The sequence below is a fragment of the Ostrea edulis genome, chromosome 3 (genome assembly GCF_947568905.1).
Source record: "Ostrea edulis chromosome 3, xbOstEdul1.1, whole genome shotgun sequence".
Classification (NCBI taxonomy): Eukaryota; Metazoa; Mollusca; class Bivalvia; order Ostreida; family Ostreidae; genus Ostrea; species Ostrea edulis.
In genome coordinates, this window is record NC_079166.1 from 4,550,385 (window position 1) to 4,565,384 (window position 15,000).

The 15,000-nt window shown below is 35.4% G+C and overlaps 1 long non-coding RNA gene across 1 annotated transcript; it reads left to right on the forward strand.

Moving 5' to 3' along the window:
• The first annotated feature begins 8,456 nt into the window (after positions 1–8,456).
• On the forward strand, positions 8,457–12,721 carry LOC130053147 (uncharacterized). The gene is made up of 3 exons (XR_008801642.1): positions 8,457–8,654; positions 12,162–12,211; positions 12,396–12,721. It is a non-coding gene; the product is annotated as an uncharacterized LOC130053147 (long non-coding RNA).
• The last annotated feature ends 2,279 nt before the right edge of the window (positions 12,722–15,000 follow it).

Genomic DNA, 15,000 nt, shown 5'->3' on the forward strand with positions numbered 1-15,000 from the left:
TTCATTTGCTATGTTCACCTATCACTATATACAGTAACTAATATTAAGATAGTAAGATATGCAATCTAACACAGTCAGCAAGTCAGAAAAAGGTTTGATATTCAACTTAAATATAAACAACGCAATTCTATTAAAATCATCTTAAAACACAAACACAACATTCATAAAGCACTTTCGAGGTTACATATGTTTAAATTTAAATTGTTGTTATGTTGAATTATATTCGGGAAATACTTCATTTAGAATGACTCTAAACAAGACCTCTAACATTGAATATGGAGACATGGGTCGATAGAGTCGAGGAACAGGAAAATGATGGTATAGTTTGACGCCAGATTCTATATTTAGCTGTATTGTGGTTTCAAATAACATCACTGATTAACGATCCTTCAAAATTATTATTTGAGTATGTACATGATGATATCCAAATGGATATCTACATTCCCTAAACCATATAGAGATTTGGGTATATCAGTGAAGAAACGTTTAACGAGGGGTATGTGTGTGTGTGTGTGTGTGTGTGTGTGTGTGTGTGTGTGTGTGTGTGTGTGTGTGTGTGTGTGTGTGTGTGTGTGTGTGTGCGTGCGTGCGTGCGTGCGTGCGTGCGTGCGTGCGTGCGTGCGTGCGTGTGTGTGAAGCTGCAGATGAAATAACAATATCTATTTCTTTTACAAAATAAATACAATTATTATAGTTATAGTTAATGTTGCGTCTACGGTCCACGTCTAAGATTTGTGTGTGTAATGCCATACTGTAGATGAAGTTATTGCTGCTGAAGTTTGACGTCATGGTATTTGTATCAGTTGGATTGAGAGGTGGGTGAATTTTGTCTCGTAGCTAAAACATTTATGTAACTTCTAATTTTGAGAATGTTATATCCCGTCGTTTATTTCCCATATCACAAGGATGTTTTTTTATGAAAGGCGAAAAAAACGAACAGCGATCAATCTCATAACTCCTATAAGCAATACAGTCGTTTGCCTAGTTCCGGATCACATATTCATTAATGATTGCTAGCGGTATAATCCACGAAGATACTATAGGTTTTAATCGTCTTGTGAGAAGATCAGAAGTTACTAAAATGAAAAATAACAAAAATCATTTGAAAATCGTGGTAAATATCACCGGCCTTTGCATTTTCCATAACTGTGTTCATGTGTCAGTTCCGAATCACACTGCCAGTTCCGAATCACGGGGATGTTGGAAACGACTGCAGGCCGATTTGTACTTTCAGTGACCCGATCCGACTTTCAATCGTTCCGAAACTTAAATCAGTATGTGTGTATGTTTATTTCGCTTAGTATATACCTAGTTTTGTAGAAATCAAATCAAACACTAGTTTAAATTAATCTTTACATTATTGAAGTTATATATATGCAAGGTGAAGATAACGAACAGTGATCAATCTCATAACTCCTACCAGCAATACAAATTGGATAGTTGGGCAAACACGGACCCCTGGACACACCAGAGGTGGGATCAAGTGCCTAGGAGGAGTAAGCATCCCCTGGTGACCGGTCACACCCGCCGTGAGCCCCATATCCTGATCAGGTAAACAGAGTTATCCGAAGTCAAAATCAGTCAAAATCAGTGTGCCAAGAACGGCTTAACAATCGGTATGAAACACGTCAAACAGCATTTGACCCAATACGAGGTTGTATTGACGAGCTGGATCGTTATAACGACCATAGAATTTGCGAAATGCTGACTTCAATCGAGACTGTTGAAATCCCTGTACCATCAACTTGTTTGTCAGTAGCTTAACTCGATTTAAAAACTGACTATACCCAGAACAAGCTCTTGCATATCGAATCAGTTGAGATATATAAACACCATATGCAGGTGATAATGGAATATTGCTACATAAATGTGGAAAGTTGACGATGGAGAAGCTGAAATCACCCCGTTTGTCATACAGTTGAGTTGTCAGTTTGCCGTTAATGTCTACTTTCAATAAACTCCTTTATTTCGAGCTAACAGGGATATATCAAATCGACATATGAATGAAAGCTATCATTGTTAATAGACAAAACGTCATCGATATATCTAAAAGTCGAATTGAAGGTCACAGCAAGAGATTTTTTCTTTTCACGTAGAAGTTTTTGAATAAATTCTGCTTCATATGAATATAAAAACAGGTCAGCTAACAAAGGAGCACAATTCGTGCCCGTGGGAATTCCAACAGACTGTTGGAAGACCTGATCACCAAAGACCACGAAGATATTGTCAATGAGGAACTCTAGCATATTTTTTATTTCAACTTCAGAGTACTTGTGCGTGGAATCAGAGTGGTGTTTAACAAAGTAAGTTTTTGAATGACTGATCACTAGATATGAATATTTCCGTTTTCCGTTTTTGTTGAAGAAGCAACTGTCTATGATGTCAAAAAGTCTAGTTTTAATTTATCGTGAGGAATGGTCGTATATAGTGTTGAAAAATCATAGGTTTTAATACTATTGATTTGGGAAAAATTCTGTGATTTCAAGTTTACTAAAAGTTCTTTGGAATATTTTAGAATCCACATTTGATTAACACCACTTCTGGCATATGTAGTCGCACAGTAAGTTTGAAGTTTCTCCTTCACAGCTGTTAACATTTTCGTGAGGAGCAAACAATTGAACAATATATTCAAAGCTTCATATTTAGGCATTGGCATAGCCAAAACTGCGGCATCAAAAATTCTCTTAATCAACATTAATTTCAATTATCTTTCTCTGAGTGTGGTTATGATCTAACGTTATATCTACCCGGGATAACAATCCTTCGGCATTTTCTTGTGGAGTTGGCGGGGTTGGGAAGAAAAGATAACTACAGTCATACATGCATATTAATATGCTTAAAATTGAATCGATTACAGTAGGCCTATACTTTTTAAATATCAATTTCAAGATGTAAATCTAGATGCAATACATGGTATATTTACTGTCACGATGTTCTCATTGTAATGTATTTACGGGGGGAGGGGGGTATCCATTTTGGTAATCAGAAAGAAATGTGTTTATAAAAAAATGTGTGCGTATCATAGGTGACACTACTTTTATAAAACGAACAGTGCATTTAATATAAACTGAGCTCAAAATTTAAAACTAAGTTCAACAAGTCGTGTATGACGGTATGACTGATCCGGAATTAGACAAACAGATGGTGTCTCTTTGGTAAAGCATCTGAACTACAATAATGCATTCACTGATGAAATATTTATTGAAGCATTTGCTGAAAGATATATCAATTAAATGCATTAATTTTTTGTGCAAAAAAATTGGTCATTCTTTAGCAACAGACAACTTTTCCCTCCAGCGCGATTTTTCCCAAGCGTGTAAGTGACCAAGATGTCGAAGTCCTAATGTATTAAAGAAGTGTGACAAGTAATAAACCTGGGTTGGATAAAAGTTACAATAGTATTGTATCCCTCAGTAATCATTTTGAACATAATTTACCTTTCTAAGTAAAAGTTATTTCATTAATTAAGTATTTTTTAATGATAATTACAAAGTGATTCGGAACTGGCAATGATCCGGAACTGGGAAAAAGACTGTACAAAATAAAGAGTTGGGCAAACACGTACGGACCCCTGGACATACCAAAGTTGGGATCAATATATATATATATATATATATATATATATATATATATATATATATATATTTGATGTAAATTCAAAATGTAAACATACTTTTAGATCTATACCATCAATTGTTTAATCTCAGTAGCTTTATACTGTTTATTTTCTTTTTCTACAATTTAAAATGTTTATATTTTACTATTTCAACAATATGCAACCTCGACAAGAGTCACATTCCATTGACGAATGGAGGGATCTAAGAATAAACGTAAATTCGCCAGGAGGGCCAGGTTACCGGGCGTTTGTCAGAAAGAACACAAAGCCACCTCAAGAAACGGATAATGGGACAAACAATGAATCAAACATCGTGTTAGAACTGGAGGAAGTTGTCTCGTCAGTAGCGGGAAAATGCTGCTAGAAATCAACAAAAGGATAGAGACGGTTATTTCTCAACGCCTTGCCACATTGTCTTCTGAAGATCACAAACTCCCATATAGTATATCAAATACGCATGTATCAAATATATCTGATTCAGATCAAATCTTTTGTCTGGACAAAATTCCCGCTTCATTTCCATCACCTCAGAGCATAACCATTGTGCATGATGATCTACGTTTGCATGAGTTAAACAAAAATCATGAAAGGGGAGTTTGTGGAACTAGATACACTTAAAATAAGCAAACAAATATGGTAACACGAGGAAATAATTATATTCATGAATGGTCAGCTTACATTAAAACCTGCAAATACAATCAAAATTACAAAATTGACACTCGGCTATACGCATCTTTTATCTATATGAGAATATATTTGTCAGCAAATATTGATCAAACTCACAGCCTTATCAAGTATATAGCAACTGTCAAACACGGTGTCAACCGAGACAACAGTATTGGGGGGTGGGGGGGGGGGGGGGCAAAATTGACCCATAGGTATGACTTCGTTATATAACCATTAATATTCAGTCAGTATATAAGATTTCGCAGCTCCGCTCAAAATTTTGTTATGAGTACAACAACAAAGCTTATTGCCAACTACAGAATTGTCAATATCAACACCAATGTTTAATGTGTCGAAAGAAACACCCTGCTATTCATTGTCCTGATGAACAAGCTGTACAGATGATCTCATCCTCAAAGATGTTTCCAGCTTCCTCATCAATATTTTTCCTAGTCAGATTTATTATTAGAAATCTGAAGAAAATTATCGAACTGGATATTTCACAAACAACAAACGTTAGACAGAGAATTCCAATGTTTTGTAGATTCTCTTAGTTCTAGTGCAAAAACTGTTCCATCTGCTAGAACCTTTAACAGAAGATTTTGTGATGTTATATGTGGAATAAGATATTCAAGTCATTAGAAAAAGAGCGCTAAACAAAGGAAAGATATGAACAATACGTTTGCACTTACATGTATAAAACCCATCAAATTATTTAATTATTTCTCCATCGTCAACTTCCCATACTTATATAGCAATATTCCATTATCACCTACATATGGTATTTACATCTCTCAACTGATTAGATGCGCAAGAGCTTGTTCTGCTTATGGTCAGTTTTTAAATCGAAACGGACTACTGATGGTGCAAGGGTTCCAATAGTCCCGATTCAAATCAGTATTTCGCAAATTATATGGTCGTTATAACGATCTAGTTGGCCAATACAACCTGTCATTGGGTTAGATACTGCCTGACATATTTCATGCCGATTGTTAGGTCGTTCTTGACACTCTTATTTTGACTACGGATAACTCCGTTTACTCCTCCTAGGCACCTGGTCTCACCTTTGGTGTATCCAGGAGTCCGTGTTTGCCAAACTCTCTGTTTTGTATTGCTTATGGGTGTTATGAGAATGATCGCTGTTTGTTATCTTCGCCTTTTCTTCAAACTAATTCTGCTTGATGATAACATTCAAACGGGGTGTATGCAGATTTTTACCTTTTTATTGCTTTTTATTAAGGCATTTTCCGCTTTGAATTGTAATCCCTTTCAAAATAATTTAAAATATATATTGGTAGAAGCAAATGCAAATATATAGGATGAAAAGCGAGCGGGATTCGAATCTGTGAGGTGAGAGACCGTGTGATTTTGAGGGCGATTCCTTAACCACTCGGTCACGGAGGCCCTTCAATATAAGATGGGTAATATATATATATACTATATATATATATATATATATATATATATATAGACAAAGATAACGAACAATGATCAATCTCAAAACTCCTATAAGCAATACAAAATAAAGAGTTTGGCTAACACGAAACACGGACCCCTGGATATACAAAGATAGAATATAATATAATTTATGCGGTTAATTGAATACATGGGGATGTTCCAATGGTATAGCTTCACGGTTGTACAGACGTATTTTCTACTCTCATCACTCTATACACTTTCAAAACACCAATATTTTTACCAGCTGCGTGTCCATTAATGACAAAAACTAAAGCTTATCCATTGAATACAACAAATAAATATTTTAGAAAGGCTTCATACTAAATTGTCTGAATCCCAGATCGTTTAAAATCTTCGTTAATCAAGCAAACTTGATTTATGGTTGTATGACTTCCTTTAGTGAGTACACAAGTTCTGCGAAGAATTATGCTGATGTATTGTGATTATTCAATATTTCACACTAGGCTAAACATGAATGTAAATAGTTTCCTCCGTTTAGATGAACTAGCTGCAGAGATTAAATCGTGTGTTGGAAAGGGGGATTGCACTACTATAAAAGGAAACACAATAACTTTGATTTACATGTATGTTATCAAATGACTCGGAGTTGTCTGTTATGTATTTCTGATCTTCCATATACGACTATAGATCATTTTCAGCAGAAATATACCGAACGTAAAACATACACAAGAGCAAGGAAGACAAATAGCTGTTTAAATTGGAATAGAAACATTATTTAGGAAGTTATGGACGGAAATGCTAATGCGGAAACTATTTAAATGACATATATTCACGTTATGTGATGCATTTTTGTTATGTTTCGGAAGACGGAAATCATTAAATTGAACACTTTACTTGAAAACTATGCACATGTACACCTATATCTCTGAAACTTATACGAAAGCTTGAATATATTAATGAAAAAAATGTTTTAAGAGGTATTGTGTTTATATGTTTTCTCCAGAAGATGAAATGAACCATAAAATTGAGGTAGCTTCAAATAACTAAATAGACAATTAAGAACAGAATGTTAAAAGAGACAATGTTTGAATCGCGCGTTACAAGGTAAGAAATAAGATTTAATTGAATCCTAAAACCTAAATATAAATATTGAGAACCAGTGTACGGTATGTGAATGAGAGAAAGAGTCATTGTAAATTGTTAATATCATTCCAATAATACTCTGTAATAAAAATAATTGATGGAAAGACGGATGAGAAAAAACCTTCTAAACTGACTTTTACTTTTCCTCTAGATTTTTAATTCAAGTGTTAAAACGACACACTGCGTTTTGGAAAATACCATAACGTGGTGACTATCCGGAATCTTGCCATATTCCTATCGTACGTATAAAAAACCCAATTAAAATAGATATATTATTGAAAAAGATTGGAGCAATGAATTATGTTATAATTGTGTTATTTTTGTTTGGATATGCCTTGCCTCAAAAAGTCTGAAGGGTAATTGAATCTATATAACAAGTAAATGTTCAATGGTTTCAGCTATCTTTGCTGTATAGGTTTCCTCTGTTAGTAGAAAGAAGTAGATAGGTATTCATTTGAATTACACATTAAAAAAATAACACTGTTATGACTCTCCAAAATCAAATGAAACATTATTCCGTTTCTTTCAAAATGAGATGCTTGTGTTTGATTTTACTAGAACGTGTTGTCTTTTACATTGAACATTCCAGTTAATGGGTTCATATTTCTGTTTAGCCTATGATTATGGGTATCAAATAGAACATTACACAAAACATGTACAATTTATATTTCGGCGAGGTATTCATGAAAGGTGAAGATAACGAACAGTGATCAATCTCATAACTCCTATAAACAATACAAAATATATAGTTTGGCAAACAGTAACCCCTGAACACACTAGAGGTGGGATAAGGTGTTTAGGAGGAGAACGCATCCCCTGTTGACCGATCACAACCGCCGTGAGCTCCATATCCCGATCAGGTCAACGGAGTTATCCGATATTCTATAGAATATAATTTGTTGATTCCAAATTTGCACTTTTTATTTCACAATGATTACTGATTAATATCGAGTTAAAAGGAATTCAGTTACAAAACTATTCCGATGAAACATAAATAATGTTGTAAATCATCTCCTTTGGATCTTCAGCGATACAATATTTCAAATATATCCCTATATCTATAAGGCCCGCGTGGTACTTGTAGTCCCGTTACGTGGATTGTTGTCATATAGTTTAGAACTGTACTCGCGTTTTGTTTGCAAGTCAGGCATCTAAAATCAGAAAAAAATATAGAACATCTATTGGCAAAACGGTTTTCCAGTTTTATTCCGAAAATCTGAATTATTTGTTCATGCTATTGGTCATTATATATCTTAACTATCTATTTTGACCTCAAAGCTATGTTAAGATCCGACACTTTGAATGTTGAATATGAGATTGGTTTTACTCTCTCTCTCTCTCTCTCTCTCTCTCTCTCTCTCTCTCTCTCTCTCTTATATATACTAATATATTTTATTCTTGTATATACTTAACAACACTTACGATGCGCTCAATGGCCATCAGTCTACACTAAAATCCGAGTAGAACACTACATGTATTATTTATTCCACTTCACTTCTCCTTGTGTCGTCCATATAGCGCACGATGTTGTGATGTGTTTGTTTTGCTGTATGTTTACAAAACAATTTTGAGGAGAATATTCCTTCCAAAATGAATTAAAATGCCATCCTTTACTTCCTTATTAGAATATAGAAATGATAAGTTCTGTGCGGGACACGTGAATACGTTTTGGACGTTGGGAATAGCATTAATGTTCCCGTGTTCTGTAAAGTTAGAGGGTCAATCAAATTATCGGTCATTTCTAAATGAACAGGATGTACTTCTTATTGGTATTTCTTTTTGTACGTGTCTGGAGTCAGATGTGCAAACAGTAAGTCATCGTTTGTTAAATTATCGGAATTTCGCCTGCAAAGATTAAAGTAGATATATGCTCGGCCTACGTCACAATCAAATATAAATGCGGAACCATTTTAACGATATTAGTTTGATTTTACGTGACGATATGGATATCCTATATACATGAATATCAGTTGTGATCAAATTTAAGTGGATATTTTGTAATGAAAATGGGAAGGGTTGAGAGACCTAAAGATGATTCAAGGTTTAGAAAAAAAACTCACTGAAAGAACAAACGATATTTTGGAGGATGAGAGCGTGCCAATTTCATTTTACATGCCCGTAAGGCATTCAGTATAATGACTAGTCATGAATGTAAAAGGTTAACACTAAGTGTTGATCCACATCTTCAACCTATGTAATTACAGAGGCCTCAGAAAGTTGTGTAGACGGCTGGGGAAGAGGATGTCGATCCTATTAACATTCTCATCAGCAATATGATGACATTATACATTTATTGCATGATAGTGAGGGAAATGTGAAGATTTATTCATCCAAGAAAAATCATATTCCCCGAGGGCAACGCCCCGGGGGAATATGATTTTTCTTGGGTGAATAAATCTTCAGATCTCCCTAACATTCATGCAATAAATTCTTTATTATACCGAAACAATTAAAAGACCACAAAATTGCATTTGAAATTGGAGTCCGCTCATCTATGCATTGTACATGTATGTAGCTGAGCTTGCCCTAACGGTAACACCGCGCCTCAACGAATTAGAAGGTACAAACAGCGAAATACAGTGATATGATAACCAGTTTTTGTATTTCTATTCTCCTTGAATGCTGATTTACTTGCTTGTTTTTTCTATCAACCCAAACCAGGCGATTTAACTGTGTATCAGAGACCTGCATAGTTTGTGCCTTACGAATTATGGAAGTAGAATGACTCGGACTTATTGTGACGTCACAATACATATCGTCGTCTTTGACGTTAAATTTATGGAAAATGCACGAGGCTGCCCAAGCGGTAAATATGATAGGGATATATGATGTTTGAGAGGGAGATCAAACTTCCACCAGAGTTCCTTTGCTCACAAACCAAACTCTTCCACTTAGGCATTATGGGATAGCGATTTCTTAGGCCGCGTATACTGTGACGTCAATGTAGAATGACGAAAAAACATAACGTCAAACGTAAACAACTTTCAAAACAAGAACGTAAACATCAAATTCATTACTTTACACAATAATTTGAACAGAGTCTCCCTACTTTTTAATGATATTTTGATCACTTTATGTTTAAAATAAAATCCATACTTTTATATTAATGCTCTTAATATTAATATCTTCAAACTTTTAACTGCGAACTACTTCTTTAGTGTAATTTGTCTGTGTGATAATCGCGGACTCACAATATACAAATCTGTATATTGTGGTGCGTCACATAGGAGAGGTCTATTCGTAGGTGACGTAATGAGGCCTCGACGGGGAGTTTGAGAGGGAGATATCAAGTTTTGTTATCCCTGGTATGTGACAGTCTAGACCAATCAGATTACTCGTCGCACAGAAGTCTCATACTGAGGTATAATAACATTTCTTTTGTCATTAACCTGATGACACAGTATAGAATAAAACGAATTATGATTTGATGTGTTTTATTGACATTGTATATGCTGATCAGAAAAGTTTTGATACATGATGCATAACCATTGCCCTCTGTTCAAATATCTAAGGAAAGGTGTCCAAGTATCTAGGGTTAAAAGAACACTGTTCTTGATTTCTTCATGTCAAATAAACGCTAAGGAAATTTTAACTGAAAAGGTTGATTAATATATTTAACCCCCGCCCCCTCTTTCTAGAAACTGGAAGGAAAGCGAACATATATGTTTGACAGTAATGATTCTAATAATCCATGGTCTTATCTTGTGTATGCAAGGTGAAGATAACGAACAGTGATCAATCTCATACTTCCTACAAGCAATACAAAATAGATAGTTGGGCAAACACGGACCCCTGGACACACCAGAGGTGGGATCAAGTGCCTAGGAGGAGTAAGCATCCCCTGTTGACCGGTCACACCCGCCGTGAGCCCCATATCCTGATCAGGTAAATGGAGTTATCCGCAGTCAAATCAGTGTGCCAAGAACGGCTTAACAATCGGTATGAAACACGTCAAACAGCATTTGACCGAATGCGAGGTTGTATTGACGAACTATCTATTTTGTGTAAATGGGTTCATAACCAGCAGATATTCATATAAATCATTGTATCAGGATATAACATATATCACGCATTACACATATGCAGAAATCGTATAAGCAAGGTCATCAAAATACAGTTTGTTACTTTTGTTTATTTTTTACATTGTGAATAGTCTTCTCTAGAATTTGTTTGGGATACAATTTTTTTTAAATTTGCAAACCACATTCATCATGTGATAGCTATAGGATCAAAAAATGCATATCTTTTAACGTTACCAATACTCTCGATAATTTTCACTATACGCTGTGTCATCAGGTTACATTGTAATGACAAAAGAAATGATATTATCATATTGCTGATGAGAATCTCGATAGGATCGACATCCCCTTTCCCCACCCATCTCCCCAATTTTGTAATGCCCCCGTAATCCCATAGATGACTTTTCACTTTCAATGAAGATGTCACCATTACCGGTGAAGGACTGTGAGATTTATACCTATATTCGGCGCTTGTAATGGAATTTATACAGAGGAGGATCTTGATAGTGCCACACCTGTTGTGACACGGTACCTCGGTTTTTTTGCGGTCTCATCATTACAACAAGCAAGAGGTACTAAGGACGTATTGTAACCCGGATCCCCGTGCAATTATTTTACCGTAATTCTAGTGTAGCATAGTTTGAATTATTATCAAAACGTTGTAAACATTCTCAAACTTCATATATTTGTTTGAAAATATGATAATGTTTGATATGTCAAGATTCTTGGGTGGGGGGGGGGGATACTTGTTGTAGAGTTTATAGCTTTTAAATAATACACCAACATATAATTCTTTTACACTATTCCTTAAAAATGTTAATCTGTAAATTAAAAAAAATCATAAAAGTAGAATATCATAAAATGGTAATTTCAACAGTATTTTTTCTTATTATTTTCAAGCTTGGGGTCACAGAGTGTACATTATAAAGCTATATATTCCAATTTATCAAAATAAACTATTACATATAATTAGATAAAGGGTATATGGTATATTGCTTATTAAAAAGATAAAGTAGGAGAAATACACTTTCAGTAGTGTTGATTATATGTGTATGGAGTACTTACTTTTGAGAAGCAATAACAATGAAAATAGCATGCCATCAATGTATATATCTAGATGGTATATATATATATATTATGAAGGCAGAATTTTTATAATTGAACCCATTTAAGGCCGAGTATAGTTCTCTCCTAAATTTCAAATAAACTGATGAATTGAAATGTACTAATAGAAATATTTTAAGTTAGTTTCTCGGTTGAATGCACTTTTACTTATTTACGATATTTTTTATCTACAGCGGTTGTTGCCTAAGATTTGTCTGGAATGTGGAGCTAAGTAGATGCACACGTGAGTTATCTACATGCACATTCCTTCGGCTTAAGAATTTTAAAAGTTAATCAGTCCCATGACGTGCTTTATGATCTACATGCGCATTGTTTACTAGAACAAGGCATATTTTGCATCGATCATTTTATGAAACATACATGGATTCAATACAAACATCGAAGCCAGAATTATATTTTCATTTTAGCTTGCGGGGATGGATATTACGGATAAAATTGCACCAAGACGTGTACATATCCCTATTTTGGAGAGGAATGCCGTGATAAGTGTAAATGTTCCGTTGACGATTGCAATCATATGTATGGTTGTAAAACATCTGAAGGTAATCATCCATGTGTATCGTGGGGTGGGGGTAATTTTTATCTTGTAATTAAATAATTTCAGTCCATGATCATTACTTTGTCATTATCACCATTTAATTAGCTATACCTTTTATCATTGACTCATTTCAACCATTTTGTGAGATCCCTAGATTTGAGGGTGTTGATTTTCATATTGAAATAAAGCTTTTTCAAGCAAATATTCACGATTCGTGATGTGTTTCATTCAGTTAAAATACATAGTTTTCGCAAGTTATATGTTCAATGAATCAAATACACGTGTTAATGAACAACTTGATTAATAACCTTGGGTCAAAAATCAGCCTTCAAAACGATGCTTTTAAAATGAATTAAACAAAATTATGAAGATGATATTATTAGATTGGTTTTCCGTTCAATCAAAAGTTAATTTGCTCTTGCAGATGCATCAGAGGCATGAAAGTGAAGATAACGAACAGTGGTCAATCTCACCTATTAACTATACAAAATAGAGAGTTGGAAAGGCATCCTATATGTCGTGTAAAAACAACAATAGAATATATATCACAAAATAAGAGGAATATCACGACTTCCGGAATAATATTTCTGTGTATTCTAACGGTCTTACTTCAGATTGCATATGTCCTAATTCGCATTAAACCACATTCTTTGCACTCATGTTAAATTTAAAACAACTGGCGTGACTAATCGACAGGAATTGCTTACTCCTTTTAGGGACCTGATCCAACTTCTAGTATGTCTAGAGGTACATGTTGCCAAACTCTCTATTTGTGTATAGCATTGATCTTTGTTCGTTATCTTCATCTTTTCATAGGCCCATACAGGTTTAAACAATGTCAATGCAAGGTGAAGATAACGAACAGTGATAAATCTCATAACTGATAATGCGATGCCATTAAATGACATGTTACCGAATGGTTATTGAAAAGTTACCAGTCAATCACATTTCCAGACCTTTCAATAAATCACCAGCCGATTGAATGGCGTAGTTTCATCATGTGTCATTTCAAGATTATAAATTAACTTATTGTCATGTATTTCACTATGATTTCAAAATTGTTAGATAGTAAATGCAAATCTATCCTATTCAGTAAGAATGCAGTGTGACGAAATGTGAAGATAGCGCGCAGTGATCAATCGCATAACTCTGGTGTCCGGATAGGATCATTTGCAAATGAGTGACTGCGCGTTAGTCACAACACGCTGTTACGCCAACAAACAAGTGCCTTCGCACTCTCATGCAAACAAGCAACCCGCCTTCGCGCATATAAGCAACGCGCCTTCGCGCCATCACACCAACAAGCAACGCGCATTCACGCTCTCACGCCAACAAGCAACACACATTCGCGCCGTCACGCCAACAAACAACATGCCTTTGCGCCGTATTGCTTATTGGCGTGACGCCGCGAAGGCACATTGCTTGTTTTCGTGGGAGCGCGAAGGCGCGTTGGTAGTTGACGTTACGGCGTGTTGTGACTAACGCACCATCACGCTTTTGCAAATGGCCCTCCCCGGACACCATACATAACTCCTATAAGCAATACAAAATAGAGAGTTGCGCAAACACGGGAAATTTGAAAAATTCTCATCATCTACATAAACAGATAAATATATTGATACGTAATGCCGTTTTTCTTCTACCTGCCTATCAGTGGTTATAGACCCTGGTCGGTTTTCTCGGTTGGCTTGAATTCAATAATCCAGTAGATATACATTGTAACACCCGATAGGTCAAAATACGTTGACAGTCCATCGGTTTACGGATGCACTCATTTGTTGTGCAATTACTCGAATAACTCTAATCAAATTACTCTGGCATAAAAGTTCCGGTTTTTGTTTTCGTTGACTTCTGGACATTCCTAATATTCAACAATAATTACACTTTCTATATGCTTGCAGCAACGAATGTTAGATAAATCTTACCGATAACATGATATACGATTTGCGAAAAAGTATCTATCCCAAAGGCAAAACCTTATTCATCTAAAAATAGAGATAGCTAGTACGAGTGACATTTGTAAAAGTCGACGAAATCCGTGTGCTATACAACTATGATGTTGAGATCCATGATATTTTTACACTTTTCATGAAGGACATATTAGGGATTCCGTGTCTGCTTCGAACTATATTTTGTTCAACACAGAAGTTAACGGTAACATAACAGCTCTGTTTTGAGGCATGAGGAATGGTTTAGGCTTCTCCGTCGTTGCCTTCCCTTGTTTGTGTGGCGGTACACCAATGTCGCTTGCAAGTGGTGTTTCTGTCTCTCGGCTGGTTCGATGTGCGAGGTCTTGTTCTGCATATGGTCAGAGAGGCGACAGACAGGCGAGTTGATGTTGCAGGGGATTCAACAATCTCGTTTAAGGTCAGCATTTTATACTTATTATTGCCGTGGTGATCTGGTTTGCCGATACAGCCTGTCATTTCGTCATTCTGACGCGTTTCATTCCAATTGTTAGGCCAATCATTGCA